Source organism: Sapajus apella, unplaced genomic scaffold, assembly GCF_009761245.1.
Source record: "Sapajus apella isolate SASKATOON/1434 unplaced genomic scaffold, GSC_monkey_1.0 scaffold14, whole genome shotgun sequence".
Classification (NCBI taxonomy): Eukaryota; Metazoa; Chordata; class Mammalia; order Primates; family Cebidae; genus Sapajus; species Sapajus apella.
In genome coordinates this window covers 7,672,206-7,688,671 of record NW_022436954.1, presented here as the reverse complement: position 1 = coordinate 7,688,671, position 16,466 = coordinate 7,672,206, and the positions used below count along the sequence as shown (strand labels likewise).

Genomic DNA, 16,466 nt, shown 5'->3' with positions numbered 1-16,466 from the left:
CTGAATAAATCACTTAGATCAATAACTGCCAATCTTTCTAATATAGACCTATAGGAATTAAATTACTACATAACTATTCAAGCTACAACCAAGTTTTTGAAAGTCATATTTTGTGTTACTTCTAAATATTTCATCATTTCTATTATTATTACTACCTTCTTGATCCTAAAGTCTTCATTAGTTAGAAGTGTGTCCTTATAATCACAAAGGTATGGGCTTCGGGACCACATTTTCTAGTTAATCACGCTATGTTTAGAAAAGAAGGCTTGGGTGGTATTACTTTTTTTAGTATTTGTTGTTTCTTGCTCTATGGCCTAATATGTGGGCCATGTGAACCTGAAAAGAATGTATTTTCCTCTTGACCAATTCACAGCTCTATGTGTCTAGCAATTCAAGGTTTCTAATGTGGTTATCAAATCTTCCATATTTTTATTGTTTCTATCTCATCTTTCAGTTTTGAGGATGAGTGCATTTAAAATATTACTGTGATTGTAGATTTGTCCAACTTTACATATAATTCTGTCAAACTTTACTTTGTATAGTTTCATTCTGTTTTTAGGTGCATCCAGGTTTGAGATTATTTTATCTTCTTGGTGAATTTTTCCTTTTATCACTGTAAAATAGTCCTTATACTTAGCAATGCTTTTGTATTGAATTCCATCTTGTCTAATACGAATGTTGCTGCAACAGCTATTTTGGTTACTATCGGTCTGAAATAGCTTTTAGTTTCCCTTGAATTTCAACCACTCTTGAAAAAGAATTCAACAATTCATTTGTTGGTATATTTCTTTCAATAGCACATAAGTGAATGAAATTCAGTTTGAGTGCTATTGTGTCAAATGTCTTTTGATTAACATTTAGTCCATTAACATATTGTGACTCTTGGTAGACTTGGATTTATTTAAATTATCTTAGTTTGTGTTTTCTATAGTCCCATGCTTTTTCTTTCCTTGGATTTTCAGCTTTCTTGATGGCTATTATATCAATCAAGTCTTGTTATCCCCTCTTTTATGCTTATACTGGTTTGACAGTTATAAATTCTATTTCACACTTCTATGCCTGTTCCTACTTTTTATTTCATTTTTTATTTTCAAACAGAGTAAAACTGGCAGGTGGGTAAAATTCAATGAGTTTTAACATGTAGGTAGATTTCTGTAACAACTACTACGATCTATAACCATAGAGCAACTCTGTTACCCTCTCCAAAAAAAAAAAAAAAAACCCTTGTCTTACACCTACTCCACCCCCAGCAACCCATTCATCTGCTATTGATAACTATATTTTTGTCCTTTTGAGAATATCATATAAGTGAAATCGTACAGTAGGGACCTTTTGAGTCAGAAATCTTTCACACAGAATGCTTTTGAGATTAATCTAGGTTGCTGTGTGTATCACTGGCTCATTCCTTTTTATTGAATAGTGTTCTATTGACTGTGCCAATTTGTTTATCCATCAACTTGAAGAATGTGTTGTTTTCCATTTTTGAGACTTATGAATAGAGCTGCTAAAAACATTTGTGTACAAGTCTTTGTATGAACATAACTTTTTGGTTCTCTAGGATAAATACCTAGCAGTGGGATTGCCAGTTCACATGGTAAACCTATTTTTAACTTTATAAGAAACTGCCAAACTATTCTCCAGAGTGGCCATACCTTTGTGTTTTAACCAGCAATGTATGAGATTTCCAGTTGTCCATCTCTGCAGCACTTTGTGTTGTCAGTATGTTTCTTAATTTTAGCCATCCTAAAAGTGTGTAGGAGTATATCACTGTATTTTAACTCATATTTCCATCATAGCTAAAGATGTCTGAACATCTTTTCATGTGCTAACAATCTCTGTATTCTCTCTGGTGACGTAACTGTTCAAATATTTTCCCCATTTCTTCAACTTTTTTTCTTTTTTTTTTTTTTTTTTAGAGATGGGGGCTCTTGCTATGTTTCCCAGGCTGGTCTTGACCTCCTGGCCTCAAGTGATCCTCCCATTCTGGCCTCTCAAAGCACTGGGACCACAGGCATGAGCCACCATGCCTGAACCTCTTCCCAGTCTTTAAAATTGTATAGTTTGGATGGGAAAAAAATGACAAGTAGGAGGCAGGTAACTTGCAGCTCCCACTTGGATGGACATGTGGAGACTGACAATATAAACTTCTCCTTTAAGAACTACTGCAGGAACATACCAGGAAAACCAAAGAATTCTCAGACCTTTTGAAAGAAGTAGCTTGCCACTGCTAATCCATGAGACAGCCAAAAAACTGTGAGCACCCAAAGTGTGAGAGAGGGAAAGTCTGCCTCAAAACACACATCCTCATTGGGAACCTGAAAATCCAGATCATAGGAGGATTCAACCTTACCCAGAGCTGAAATGAATTTAGAGAGCCAAACAAAATATAAAAGTAGAAGGACAGAGGGAAGAGCCCTGTGCACACTCGCAGTCCCCAGGGAAGCCATTTCTGAATTTATTTCATGGAGGTCACTGGGGAGGGCTACCAGTGGAATTGAGGAAGGTCCACAGGGAGAAGGAAACTTCCAGCTGAACTTTGTAACAATTTTGACCTAGTGTGAATTTTCCTTGGCAGAATGGGGGGCACAGGGGTGGGGTGGAAGCAAATAAATGGGAAATGTAGATATGAGCATAGAAGTCACAGCAGGAAGAGAGGACTGAAGCCTGAAAGCCCTGCTTGCTTTTTCAGTGGGGAGGCTTGTAGCCTGGGGCAAGATCTGAGCTCTGCTCACCTGTTGCCTGGATATAAACTCAGTGGTATTTGTGGTACACAGTGGGAGTGAGACTGGCCTTGCTGGCTACATGGGAGCTGGGTGAGGCCTGTCACTGCCAGCTTTCCCCCACTTCCCTGGTGAACTGTATGAGGCGGGAGAGGCAGCCATATCCTCCTGGGAACATAATTCCATTGGCCTGAGAGCCACACCCCCATCCCCTAGAACAGCCTCATCAAGCCTCGCCCAAGGAGAGTGTAAGCTCAGACACACCTAATCCTGCCCCCACCTGATGGTCTTACTCTACCTGCCCTGGTAGCCAAAGACAAAACAGGTAATCTCTTGGGAGCTCTATGTCCCTGCCCATCACCTGAAAACCTGAATACATATCCAGGTGATCTTAGGGCAAGCTCGTATCCCCCTTATACTGCCGTAGCTGATGCTCTCTTGAAAGTACCACCTCCTGGCTGGTGGCCAACCAATTCAGGACATTACAGCAACTCATGACAGAACAACCTTGCCCCAAGGAAGGAGAAAACAATAGCTAATTTCACTGCCTGCAACATCCTGGCTAACCAGAGGTCCTGACAACTTCACTGCTAGCACAACCAGCATTGGAGAAAATCAGCACAAAACTACAATCAAGGACTCACAGATTCCACTCTTCTGCTACCCCCATGGGAGCAGGTGTTGGTAGCCACGGCAGAGAGACCTGAGACAGATCACATCATAGGACTCTCTGTAGACACTCGCCAGTATCAGCCCAGAGCTCAGTAGCTCCACGGGGTGGCTAGACCCAGAAGAGTAATAACAATCACTGCAGTCTAGCTTGCAGGAAGCTCCATCTCTAGGGAAAGGGGGAGAGGACCACATCAAGGAATCACCCTGTGGGACAAAAGAATCTGAACAGCAGCCCTTGAACCCAGATCTTTCCTCTGACAGAGTCTATTAAAATGAGAAGAAACTAGAAAAACAGTTCTGGTAATATGATAAAACAAGGTTATTTAACACTCCCAAAAGATCACACTAGCAATGGATTCAAACCAAAAAGAAATCTCTGATTGACAGAAAAAGAATTCAGAAGGTTGATTATTAAGCTACTCAAGGAGGCACCAGAGAAAGGTGAAAATCAACTTAAAGAAATAAATTTTAAAAAAATACAGGATATGAATGGAAAAATCTCCAGAGAAATAGATAGCAAAACTTTTTTAAAAATCACAGATTGTGGAAATAAAAAACACACTTAGAGAAATGCAAAATACACTGGAAAGTCTCAACAATAGAATCAAACAAGTAGAAGAAAGAACAGAGCTCAAAGACAAGGCTTTCAAATTAACACAATCTGACAAAGACAAAAAAAAGAACTAAAAAAATGAACAACACCTCCAAGAAGTTTGAGATTATGTTAAATGACCAAACCTAGGAATCATTGGTGTTTCTGAGGAAGAAGAGGAATCTAAAAGTTTGGAAAACACATTTAAGGAGACAATCAAGGAAAACTACCCTGGCCTTACTACAGATCTAGACATCCAAATATGAGAAATTCAAACTCAAAGAACACCTGGGAAATCCATCACAAAAAGAGCATCACCTAGGTACTTAGTCATCAGGTTATTTAAAATCAAGACAAAGGAAAGGATCTTATGAGCTGTGAGGCAACAGCATCAAGTATCCTATAAAGGAAACCCTGTCAGTTAACAGTAGGTTTTTCAGCAGAAACCACGGTAGCTCCACGGGGATCAGGGTCCTATCTTTAGCCTCCTCAAACAAAATAATGATCACCCAAGAATTTTTTATCCAGCAAAACTAAGCTTCATAAGTGAAGGAGAAAATAAAGTATTTTTCAGACAAACAAATGCTGACAGAATTTACCATGACCAAACCAGCACTACAAGAAATGATAAAAGTAGTTCTAAATCTTGAAATAAAATTTCAAAATACACCAAAATAGAGCCTCCTTAAAGCATAAATCTCATATGGCCTGTAAGACAATAACACAGTGGGGAAAGAAAAGGTATTCAGGCCGCAACTAGCATGATTAATACAATAGTTCCTCACATCTCATATGAATGTTAAATGTAAATGGCTGAAATGCTCCATTTAATAATATGAAATGACAGAGTAGATAAGAATTCACCAAACAAGTATCTGCTGGCTTCAAGAGACTCACCTAACACATAAAGACTCATAAGGATCCATTTAACGATATGAAATGGGAGAGTAGATAAGTACTCACCAAATGAGTATCTGCTGCCTTCAAGAGACTCACCTAACACATAAGGACTCACATAAACTTAAGGTAAAGGAGTAAGAAAAGATATTTCATGCAAATGGACACCAGAATTGAGAAGGAGCAGCTATTCTTATATAAAACAAAAAATACTTTAAAGCAACAACAGTTAAAAAAAAAAAAAAAGACAGGTTCTGTGAAATATCATGTTGACAAAAAAAATACAAAAAAGAAAAAAGGGTAAAAGAAGGACATTTAATAATAATAAAAGGGCTAGTCCAAAAGGAAAATATTACAACCCTAAATATATATGCACCTAACACTGGAGCTCACAAATTTATAAAACAATTAATACTAGACCTAAGAAATGAGATAGATAGCAACTTGATAACAGTGGGGACTTCAATACCCCACTAACAGCACTAGACAGGTCATCAAGACAGAAGGTTAACAAATAAATAATTGACTTAACTATACTCTAGGACAAATGGACTTAACAGATATTTACAGAATATTATACCCAGCAACTGCAGAATATACATCCTATTCATCACCACATGGAACATTCTTCAAGATAGACCATATGATAGGTCACAAAACAAGTCTCAACAAATTTAAGAAAACTGAAATTATATCAAGTACTCTCTCAGACTACAGTGGACTAAAATTAGGAATCAACCCAAAGGGAGCCCTGAAAACCATGGAAACACATGAAAAATTAAATAATCTGCTCTTGAATGACCATTGAGTCAACAATGAAATCAAGAAGGAAATTAAGAAATTCTTTGAATTAAATGATAATAGTAACACAATCTATCAAAACCTCTGGGATACACCAAAATGGAGCTAAGAGGAAAGTTCATAGCATTAAATGCCTACATCAAAAAGGCTGAAAGAGCAGAAATAGACAAAGATCACACCTCAAGGAATCAGAGAAACAAGAACAAACCAAACCCAAATCCAGCAGAAAAAAAGAAATAACAAAGCCCAGAGCAGAACTAAATGAAATTGAAACAAAAAAAAATACAAAAGATAAATGAAACAGAAACTGGTTCTTTGAAAGGACAGACAAAATTGATAAGCCGTTATCAAGATTAACCAAGAAAAGAGAAGAACCAATTAAGCTCAATTAGGGCTGGCCATGGTGGCTCACACCTGTAATCCCAGCACTTTGGAAAGCCAAGGGGTTTGGATTACCTGAGATCAGGAGTTCAAGACCAGCCTTGCTAACATGGTGAAACCTGTCTCTACTAAAAACACAAAAATTAGCTTGGCGCAGTGGTGAGGACCTGTAATCCCAGCTACGCAACAGGCTGAGAGAGGAGAATCACTTCAACCCACGTGGTGGAGGTTGCAGTGAGCTGAGATCACACCACTGCACTCCAACCTGGGTGACAGAGAGAGATTCTGTCTCAAAAAATGTATTTTTTTTTTGAGATGTCAATAATTGGCTACAATGTAAAACCCTGGTGTCTTAGTCTGGATTCTCCTGAGAAACAGAACCAGTAGAATATAGAGATAGAGAGCAACAAATATTTTGTGTGTATGTATATATGCAAATATATATATATATCCATAGTTATATTTATATATATTTATATTTATCCTCCATAATCATGTAATGCAAGTTCTAATATATATTTATATATTAGAACTAAATATATATAGTTCTAATACATATTTATATATTAGTTCTAATATAGTTCTATATTATATAATTTAGAACTAATATATAAATATATATTAGAACTTAGATTACATGATTACGGAGGCTGAAAAGTCCAAAGATCTACAGTTATCAAGCTGGAGACTCAGGAGAGCCAATGGTATCAGTTCTAGTCCAAGATCAAGCCCAAATCTGAAGGCAGGAGAAGACTGATGTTTCAGCTCAAAGGCAGGCAGAGAGAGAACTCTACTGCATGCAGCACTTTTGTCCTACTCAGGCTCACTCACATTGGGGAGGGCAATCTGCTCTTCTCAGACTGCATATTCAGATGTTAATCTCATCCAGAAATGCCCTCACAGACACACCCAGAATACTGTCTAACCAACTGTCTGAGCCCCTCATGACCCAGTCAAGTTGACACATAAAATTAACCATCACACTTGGCAATACCAAATATTGGTGAGGGCGTAGACCTTGCGTTGTAGAGATACCAACAAGGACTCTTACACACCGCCAGGAAAAATGTAAACTGACACAACCTTTAGAAAGCAGCTTGTTAGTGGCAAGAAAGTTGAAGATGTGTGAGCTCTTTGATCCAGCAGTGCCATTCCTAGGAATGTTTTCCAGAGAAACTCTAGGATACATAAAATAATATTTACAGCAACTGTGTTCATAATGTCACCAAACCAAACTGGATCCCTTTGCCCATGCACAACAGAAAGCCAAACACCGAAGCACTGGGGTTTTGCAGTGAGAAATGTTTATTGCCAGACAGTCGAGCAAGGAGACAGGAGTCAGGCTCAAATCTGTCTCCCCATGCTGGGGGCTGGGTTGGGTTTTATGAACATCAAGTAATGAGGCATGCTCTGATTGGATCTTGCAATGAGGTGATGCCAGGAGGCATCATCTAACTGGATCCTGCCATGGGATGATGCCATGGCTCAATCTGATTGGATCCTGGTGCTGCTGTGCAGTGTCTGCTTTTTAATTCAGTCCCTGCTCCTATGTCTGAGCACTTAGGTTCCACCAATGGTTGCACATTGGTTCATCTGGGCATGCTCAGGACGTTCGACCTGGGAGTCCACAACAACTGAAAAACAATCTTTTGTTACATAAAAGATGAACCAGGTTAGTTTGATGAAGTCACAATAACACAAACTGGAATTTACTTAAATGTCGCCCAAAAGAGAGGAGAAAAATAAATTATGGAATATTCATACAATACCATTTTCTACAGCAATTATAATGAATAAACTTGAACTTGAACATGGATTAACATAGATATATGTTCCCAAAAATATTAATGAAAATGTTTACAGAACGTTTAGTATTAAACTTTTATGCCAAATTATAAATGGAAATGATAGTACCTATTGTTTATGGATACATACTTTGAAATAATCTAAAACACACTTGGGAAAACACACACACACACACACACACACACACACACAAACACACTTGGGAATAATAAAATAATGAGTGCCAGTTTAGAAGACTGGATATCTCTAGAGATATAAGGAGGGGTGTGGGATCAAAAAGAAAACAAATCAGCTCCAGGGATACACACTCTCACAAGTCTGCGTCATTACACCCTCCAGCTAAAGGCACATTCCTAAACATTCCACACATACATTCTCCCTTTAGGAAAGCATTCCAAACACCATTTCCTCCAGCTGTCATCACTCCACATCATTTGTCCACCAGCCTAGCCACCATGGTGGCATGTCCCTTGGATCATTTGTACAAGGTGATTAGATTCAAGTGCACTCAATCCTGTCTCAAAAGCAGCTTGTTAGTAGCAAGAAAAGTTGAAGATGTGTGAACTCTATAATCCGGCAATGCCATTTATTCCAGAGAAACTCTAGGATACATACACAAATATTTACCAGGCCTGAGCTGCTGTCTGATGTGAGAGGTTAAAAAGTTAACTGCATAATTGCAAATATTTCTGTTTTCATGAGAGTGAGTTTGCAGAACCCCTTGACTTAACTGGGGGGAGATAAAAATATAACCCAGATAATACCTTTGGTTTTCATTCTCTCCTCTAGATGAGAGGAAAAAGGACCCAAAGATTTCCAAAGGTGAGCTTTGAGTAGGCCAAAAGTGTTAAAAGTTTATATTGCTTGCTCCTCTGAGTAGGAGGATAAAAATTAAATCTATTTATAGGGCTGGAGCAAAGCTTTAGATAAACAGGAAGAGAGAAAAAAAACACTCCAGCCATTTCTTCAGCCTAACTTCCGCTAGGTGGGCCCCAAATTTAGGCTTAGCCCAGGAAAGAATTCAAGGGTGAGCCTGTGGTGAGAGAAGGTGACTTTTTTGAACCAGGACCGCTCCTTGCAGAGCAAGACTAACCCACAGGGAGTGAGCTGAGTTGGCAGCATATGGCCTATTGGCAGCTGTACTTATACCCACTTTTAATTATATGCTAATTAAGAGATGGGTTATCCAGAACTTTCTGGAAAAGGGTGGAGAGTTTCCAGAACCATCTAAGGTTCTGGAAATTCATAATTTCCAGGCCATTACCATGACGTGTTGCAATGGTATTTATAAAGTGTCATGGTGCCAGTGAAAGCATTTTATGCTAATGAGCAGTGAGGGCAAATAGAGGTCACTTGCAACACCATTTGCTAGTTTTGGCTGGTTTCTTCACTGCAAAGCATTTTGACCACATCCTGCTCTGCTCAACCAGGTCACAAACAGAAAGCAAGTCCTACCAGCCTCCTACCTTGCTACTATTTTAGGTTAGTGGAGGGGGAACGTTTCCTTGTCCCAAATTCCAGCCAGAGTCTTTCCCAATGTCTAAACACTGAATGCTGTCATGGTTTCAAATAAATTTGCAATGAAAAAATATACTTCTTCAATGGCTTTTTACTTTGCTGTGGGAAAGGGAAACAAAATCTCAGAACCCAAACTCACTAAGCCAAAGGGAATATTCAAGCTAGGAACTGGGTTACACAAACCTGCCTCCCATTTTGTTCCTAAACAGATACCTACAAAAATAAAAAGCAACGTAACTCCCTCACACTTTGCTCACAAGGCAATTCTTTGTGGGTCCCAAGATCTTCACCCTAAAACAGTTCTGCTGAATGACACCCTGATGATGTAAATTGACAGCTTATCATCACCGGTATGGGACAAAGGACAGAACAATAAGTCATCCCTCCGTTCACCTGAGACAAATGCATATTTGACTGCTTATATAAAAATGCAGATTCACTAAGTACTAAATGAATGCATTATTATCTATTCCTCTACCCCCTCCTTTCACATGTAAAATGCCAATTCAGGCCAGGCGCAGTGGCTCACGCCTATAATCCCAGCACTTTGGGAGGCCAAGGTGTAGCACAGGAGTGAGCAGAAAATCAACACCAAGACAAAAGTATGCCAAATTGCAGGGTCTTTATTGCCGGCGCCCACGGAGGACTCATGTCTCTCCAACCCGTGGCGCCGAGCTCAGGGGGAGCAAGGCATTTAAGCTGCAAAACCACATCCTTATTCAGGGGAACCCAGGGGTGTGCAAGGCAAGCTGTCTGTACAGAAGCTAAAGTTAACGGTTTGCTGCAGGGGAGGGGAGTAGCAGTGGACATTTTTACCCTTAACACCTCTGAGAACTGCAGTACAATAACAGTTCTGAGAACGGCACCTCTGCCCAGGGCCCAGGTGGCTTCTCTATAAGATGGCAGTGCTTAGGCTTCTGTTTTTGCCCCATCTCATTCCCCCCTGTTGTTTGTACATGAATCAAACCATTGATTCCCTGATTAAGACAGGTTGGTCAGTCTGGCTCAACCGCTCATATTGGGATCTTAGGACCATTAATTTTACAGAATTTATTCTTGTTTGGATTAGTCTGAGTAGCTGATTCAAAAGGTAAGGGCCGAACATTAGTCCCAGTATGAGTAGGGTTAGGGGTCCTGCCAATCTGGTGGGTAGGGAGGTAAGTCAAGGGGGACCAGGAGAACATTCTTTGATACCAACTCTCAGAAGCTTTTCTGAGATGTTTTCTGGTTTCTAGGTTTTGCCTAACTAGGGCAAGGCTGTCTCGGATAAGTTCAGATTTATTAGCATAAAAACAGCATTGCTCATTGAGAGCTGCACAGAGTCCCCCTTGTTTTAGAAATAGTAAGTCCAGGCCTCGTCTATTTTGGAGTACCATCCCAGCTAGGGAGTCCACCTGGTCTGCAAGTTTAGAAACAGAGTCTTCTAAATGGTGGATGTCTGAGTCTACATGGTGGGATAGGGCCTTGAAATTTGGCTCCCCAGTCACTAGGGCTGAGATTCCTACAGCTGCAGACCCGGCAATTCCGAGTCCTACGAGTAGGGGTACCAGAGGAATTCACTTCCAGTGTGTAGTTGAGTCGGGGGGGCAATGAGAGTTAAACCTTGTGGCCCACTATAGATATTTACACAGGGGTAAATGTATACGGGGGTACAGAGTACGGGTCTCAGGAAATTGTTAAACTGAAAAGTGGAAATGCAGTTAGTGAGACCGAAAATGCAGGCTAACCAAGATGAGTCTGGGGCAGTATAGTAAAAATTTGTTTCGTTATAGTTCAAAAGAAGGGTGTCATTACAGAAGTGCTGCTATGGGGAGTTAGAATATAGTTAGGGGAATGATAACATTTACTCTTTCCCTCCAGATCACCTAGAGTTATGTGGAAATTTCTTTCAGAACAGGGAGTGCTGGAGGGGGTTCTGTGCTGTTGTGCTGCTAAGCCTGTGAAAAATGGCGGCCGTGGGTTTAAGCATGACCAGCAGTCTGTACCCAGGTTTGAGTTAGACTGGTTAAGTAAGTGATGAGTTGAAGAAATATGTCTAGGAGGTTTAAATCTTCTATGGCTAGATTTGTTACTGAGGGGGAAGTGGAGGGAAGGGTAGGATTAGGAGACAGGACTCTTCGGGTTTTGGGGAAAGGTTCCCGGGGTTTTAGGACTTTTGCAATTTTCCTTATAGGGCGGTTAGGTCGTGGCGGGGCCATGCGCTGGATGGTGAAAATGTTGCCCATATCCCACCCTCTCATATATAATTTGAGGCCTCAAGTTTTCCCTGTTGTCCATCTACTATCTGGGGTAGTTACAGTTATTTTGACTGGGTTAGAGGACCTGGCAGAGCACTGGGATGGGGGAGACGCCCGCTGGAAGGAGATGAATGAGTCTTTGTTTTTGACATATCCTGATATGGTAGAGATAGTCTCACAACCTCAGTGGGGGCAAAGGAATTCATTTAAATCTCCACAGTTCCACTTTTTTGTGGGGTGGACCCCGGAAGTAAGTACAATCCCATGGTCTGGAGTTTTTTTCTCTGCTCCTGAGCTATTGCACCCGGCTCCACTTCCACTTGTTCTGAATTTTAGGTATTGGCCCAGGAGGGCACAGAGGTCTAAGGTGAAGACAACAGGGTTTCTTGGGGTACACTCAAGGGTTAAGTTGACAAGGGTGGATTGCTGCTCTATTAGGGAACTAACATATTTTCCTGTGGAGCCCACTGTAAGGATTTATTGATAATGAGTGGGCTCCAAGGGAGGTCTTTTTCGGGGGTTTATAGTAAGGGTTAGGGAGACAAGGGTGGTGACCACGAACAGTGCAAAAGGCTTAGCTTAATGGATCCGGTGATGAGTGGTCAACTCTGCATTGCTCTTCTGCTGGGGCAGTCTTAACGTGGGTGTGATGAATCCAGGCAGTCAGTGCGCCCACCTTAAGTGCGGTGGGAGTGGTCAGGATAACTGTGTAGAGTTCTTTCCAACGAGGAGTCAGACTGGAAGGGGTGAATCTCTTAACAAGGACTGAGTTCCCAGGCTGGAAGGAATGTGTATCAGCTGGGCAGTGAGGTTCACTGGGGTGGGACAAGTATCTTTGATGAGCTGTTGTACCTGGGTTTGAACAGACTGGAATGCCTGTAAGGACTTAAGGAGTGTATGGTTATGGATTTCAGTATGCACAGTATTTGCGGGTTTTGGGAGCAATGGAGGAGGTCTGTCACACATAATTTTAAAGGGAGAGAAGCCTTTTGGTAGGGTGTGTATCGGACGCAGAGGGGGACAAAAGGAAGCAGGCTGACCCAGTTTTCACCGGTCTCTAGGATGAACTTTGTTAGAGTTTTCCTTATGGGCCGGTTCATTCTTTTAACCTGCCCTGAACTCTGGGGGCAATAGGCATAGTGTAGGATATGCCCAGGGCCTTAGCCAGGCCTTGAGAAAGTTAGGCTGTGAAAGCGGGGCCATTATTTGATTCCAGAGTCAGGGGCAGGCTGGACCAAGGGACCAGGTCCTGTAATAGTTTTTTGTAACCACTAAAGTGGTCTCAGACCTAGTGGGGGAGGCCTTGACCCATCTGGAGTACGCGTCCACAAATACAGGAAGGCATTTGGAGTCACCCACCGAGGGCTTTACCTTAGTAAAGTTTACCTCCCAGTGCTCTCTAGAGCTAGCAACCCTAAGTCTTATTTATGCCTGATTAAGCCTGCTGCCTCCTGGATTTAGCCTGGCATATACATCACATTGAGTTGTGGTTTCCCTGACAAATTTATGTAGATGTGGACTGTGGTATCTGGCCCTCAGCAGTTTAGTCCTGTCTGTTCTAAGTGTGTGTTCTGGTGTGTGTTCTTAACTAGGGCCCGTCCTAAGGTCTCAGAGACCACAGTCCTTGTGTCTGGCAGAATTCACTATTCTGGGGGGGATAGAATTGGGGCTGGCAGAGTTATGAGCGGGGGGGCCACCTTATTATGTCACCCACGCAGGGAGGTGGGCCGTGCACAGTAGGGAGCTGGAGATTTTAAAGGATTTTTAATAGAAAGATATTGTAAGCCTAACGTAATGGGAGCTGACAGACTTGTGTTTTTCTCTTTAGACATTTATGGGAGGATGATTTGAGCTAGCACAGAAGCGAGAAAAGACTGACAGGGTGTACAGCAGCCATGATTGGTCACACCAGAGGGGTTCTTCTCCCTTGGTTACTTCCAGGATCTCAGGCCTGAGGCCTACTTTTCATAGGAACTGGATGCAAGGTACTACTTCTTTATCAGGAGGAGAGGCTCTTGCTCCAAGCCTGCCATACAGCGTATGTTCTTCTAGGCAGGGACACCATCACCTGGATCTTTGATTTTTGTCATGGTCTGGCTGTTTTCCCATGTACTGCTTTTGCTTTGTGACTGCTCTAGGCATTTATTCCACTATAAGCTACTATATGGTTCTATAGTAGGATTTTATAAATCAGCACTAAATGAGTCAGTATAGCTTGACTACATGCAGGATTATATAAAAGAAACGGCTGAGTAATATTATTATAAACTAAGATATTCTTTAGGCCCTGGTTGTGCCTGTGGTCTGGACAGTTTTTTTTTTTCTCGGTGCCTATGGGGGGTGTTACCCATGTATTAGGATGGGCCCAGGTGTGGGCCTCCTAGCCGCCCCCTTAACCCCTGCTAAAAGATACCGGTGAAAAGTGTTTAGAGCCTGGTGACCCCCGAGGTGTTGGGGTCCCACTGGGGTCAGGTAGAGGGAAAAATGTCTTAAATCTGGTCTCGGTTTTCCTCTATTACACCTTCCACCAGACCTATAATGGTCTTAAGGGCCTTTAATTTTGCTCTTTTCTTCGGTGGTAAACAGAATGAGAAGTAACTGCTGACAGTTATTTCAAGTGGGGCGGTGGTCTACAGAGCGGACTCCAGGAGTCCTGTGAGTGCCTGAGGCTTTTTAGAGAATGGAGGGTGCTGAGCTTTTTAATGGTACAAGTCACTTGCGGAAAAGGGAATGTGTACAAAGAATGGGTGAACCCATCTACTGTCTTCCAATGGGGGTGCCTCTCGGAGGGGAAGAACCCCGGGTGGGTGTGGGGCCCCGCTGTGGGTATGCAGTGGGGACAAGGGCTGGCCACTGGTGCTGTCCAGGGTAGGGTGTCGAGGTTCTTGCCTAGAAGGCCCAGGGTAAGGTGGGGCAACTCTTGGCCCTCCTCGGCCTTTCGTAAGCATTTGATTAACTATGGTGGGGGCGTCGGACCAGATTGAGTCACTGATCAATGTATGGTTATTGGTCAGGGTGCCCAGGGGGACCCGTCACAGTGTTTCATACTGCTTGGGTGAATTTTGGGTTGTAGATTTCCATGTCTGGCTACCCCAGTTCAAACGATGGCCACTTTAGTTTACACAATGTGCAGAGTTTTTTCAGTTTTAACTTTTCCCCATATTGTCCTGAAAACCCCATGTTGAAATTGGCCATCATACATCAGAGGAGGGTGCAGGGCCAGGAGCTAGATGACCCCATTTGGTTTTTCTCGGGGTCCTGGAACCTGTTTTAACTATGCTTTTTTTGTTTGTTTTAAGCCAATTTAGATGGAAAAGTTATGCTGTAGAGAGAGCCAATTCTAACCAAGACGGATTATACTGAACTATAGCTTTTAGCTTCTGAATTTTCCCAAGAAGTTTCCTTTTAAATTTAAGACTGGCTCCACTGAGAATCTGAACCAGCAGCCTTGCAGTTGCAGGCCCTATACCTTAACCACTATGCTAACAGGCCACTTGTAGTAAGGACAGGCAGAAAGCTTTCTTGAGTCGTATTCTGGATGCAAATACTGCACCCTGAGGTGGTGTGGCCTGCCTGAAAGCTGGGCAGGGCTGGCGGTCAGCAGAGAAAGGAAAAAACACTTTTGGTGTTAGTTTAAAACTGAGCTTGCAGCCACCCTAAGCTCACAGCTGCCAGGCTGGCTGCAAGTTTCTTGCCCCTGTGGTTTTTGGTCGCCTTGACACAGGGACCCTAAAAAGCATAAATTTGAACGGGCAGAAAATCAACACCAAGACAAAAGTATGCCAAATTGCAGGGTCTTTATTGCCGGCGCCCACGGAGGACTCATGTCTCTCCAACCCGTGGCCCCGAGCTCAGGGGGAGCAAGGCATTTAAGCTGCAAAACCACATCCTTATTCAGGGGGGCCCAGGGGTGTGCAAGGCAAGCTGTCTGTACAGAAGCTAAAGTTAACGGTTTGCTGTAGGGGAGGTGGGTAGCAGTGGACGTTTTTACCCTTAACACCTCTGAGAACTGCAGTACAATAACAGTTCTGAGAACGACACCTCTGCCCAGAGCCCAGGTGGCTTCTCTATAAGATGGCAGTGCTTAGGCTTCTGTTTTTGTCCCTATCTCAGAGGCAGGCAGATCACCTGAGGTCGGGAGTCAGAGACCAACCTGACCAACATGGAGAAATCCTGTCTCTACTAAAAATACGAAATTAGCCAGGCTTGGTGGCACATGCCTGTAATCCCAGCTACTTGGGAGGCTGAGGCAAGAGAATCACTTGAACCCAGGAGGCAGAGGTTACAGTGAGCCAAGATCTCGCCACTGCACTCCAGCTTGGGCAACAAGAGCGAAACTCTGTCTCAAAAAAAAAAAAAAAAAAAAAAAGCGAATTCAGTAATGCTGATCAAAGACTTGCCTCTTTTATCTGCCCTCCCTTTTTTTCCCTTTTCTCTTTCCACTAATGCCCACACATTTCCCTTTAAATACTGATGTCCCCAGATGCACTTTGGAAAAAGCACAAACCACAGATGTTTCCTATGGTTTTCTGTTCCTTTTTTCCTGGATGTGTCCTTGGCCAAATAAATCTCTAAATTGATTGAGACCTGTCTCAAATACTTTTTGGTTTACAGCAGCTATTGCTTCTAGATATACAGCATAAATTAACGTAAAATATCATATGCTTATAATTTCATAAATGCTAGAGGGACCATCCCAATCAGGGAAAGCTGTAAGAAGAAAGTGGTGGTGGTGAAGCACAACTTCCTAGATTTTTGCTGTCAGCGGGCTCGTTGGAATTTAAATTCTTTGAGTATTAAAAACAAATAAGTCTTTGTATCTGATTATTTCTGCTATTATTG

The 16,466-nt window shown here is 42.0% G+C and overlaps 1 long non-coding RNA gene across 1 annotated transcript; it reads right to left on the bottom strand.

Moving 5' to 3' along the window:
* Positions 1-13,906: 13,906 nt before the first annotated feature.
* LOC116554855 lies at positions 13,907-15,782 on the bottom strand. Its single transcript, XR_004270309.1, has 2 exons — positions 15,280-15,782; positions 13,907-14,988 (listed from the first exon to the last, which is right to left on the bottom strand). It is a non-coding gene; the product is annotated as an uncharacterized LOC116554855 (long non-coding RNA).
* Between the last annotated feature and the right edge of the window lie 684 nt (positions 15,783-16,466).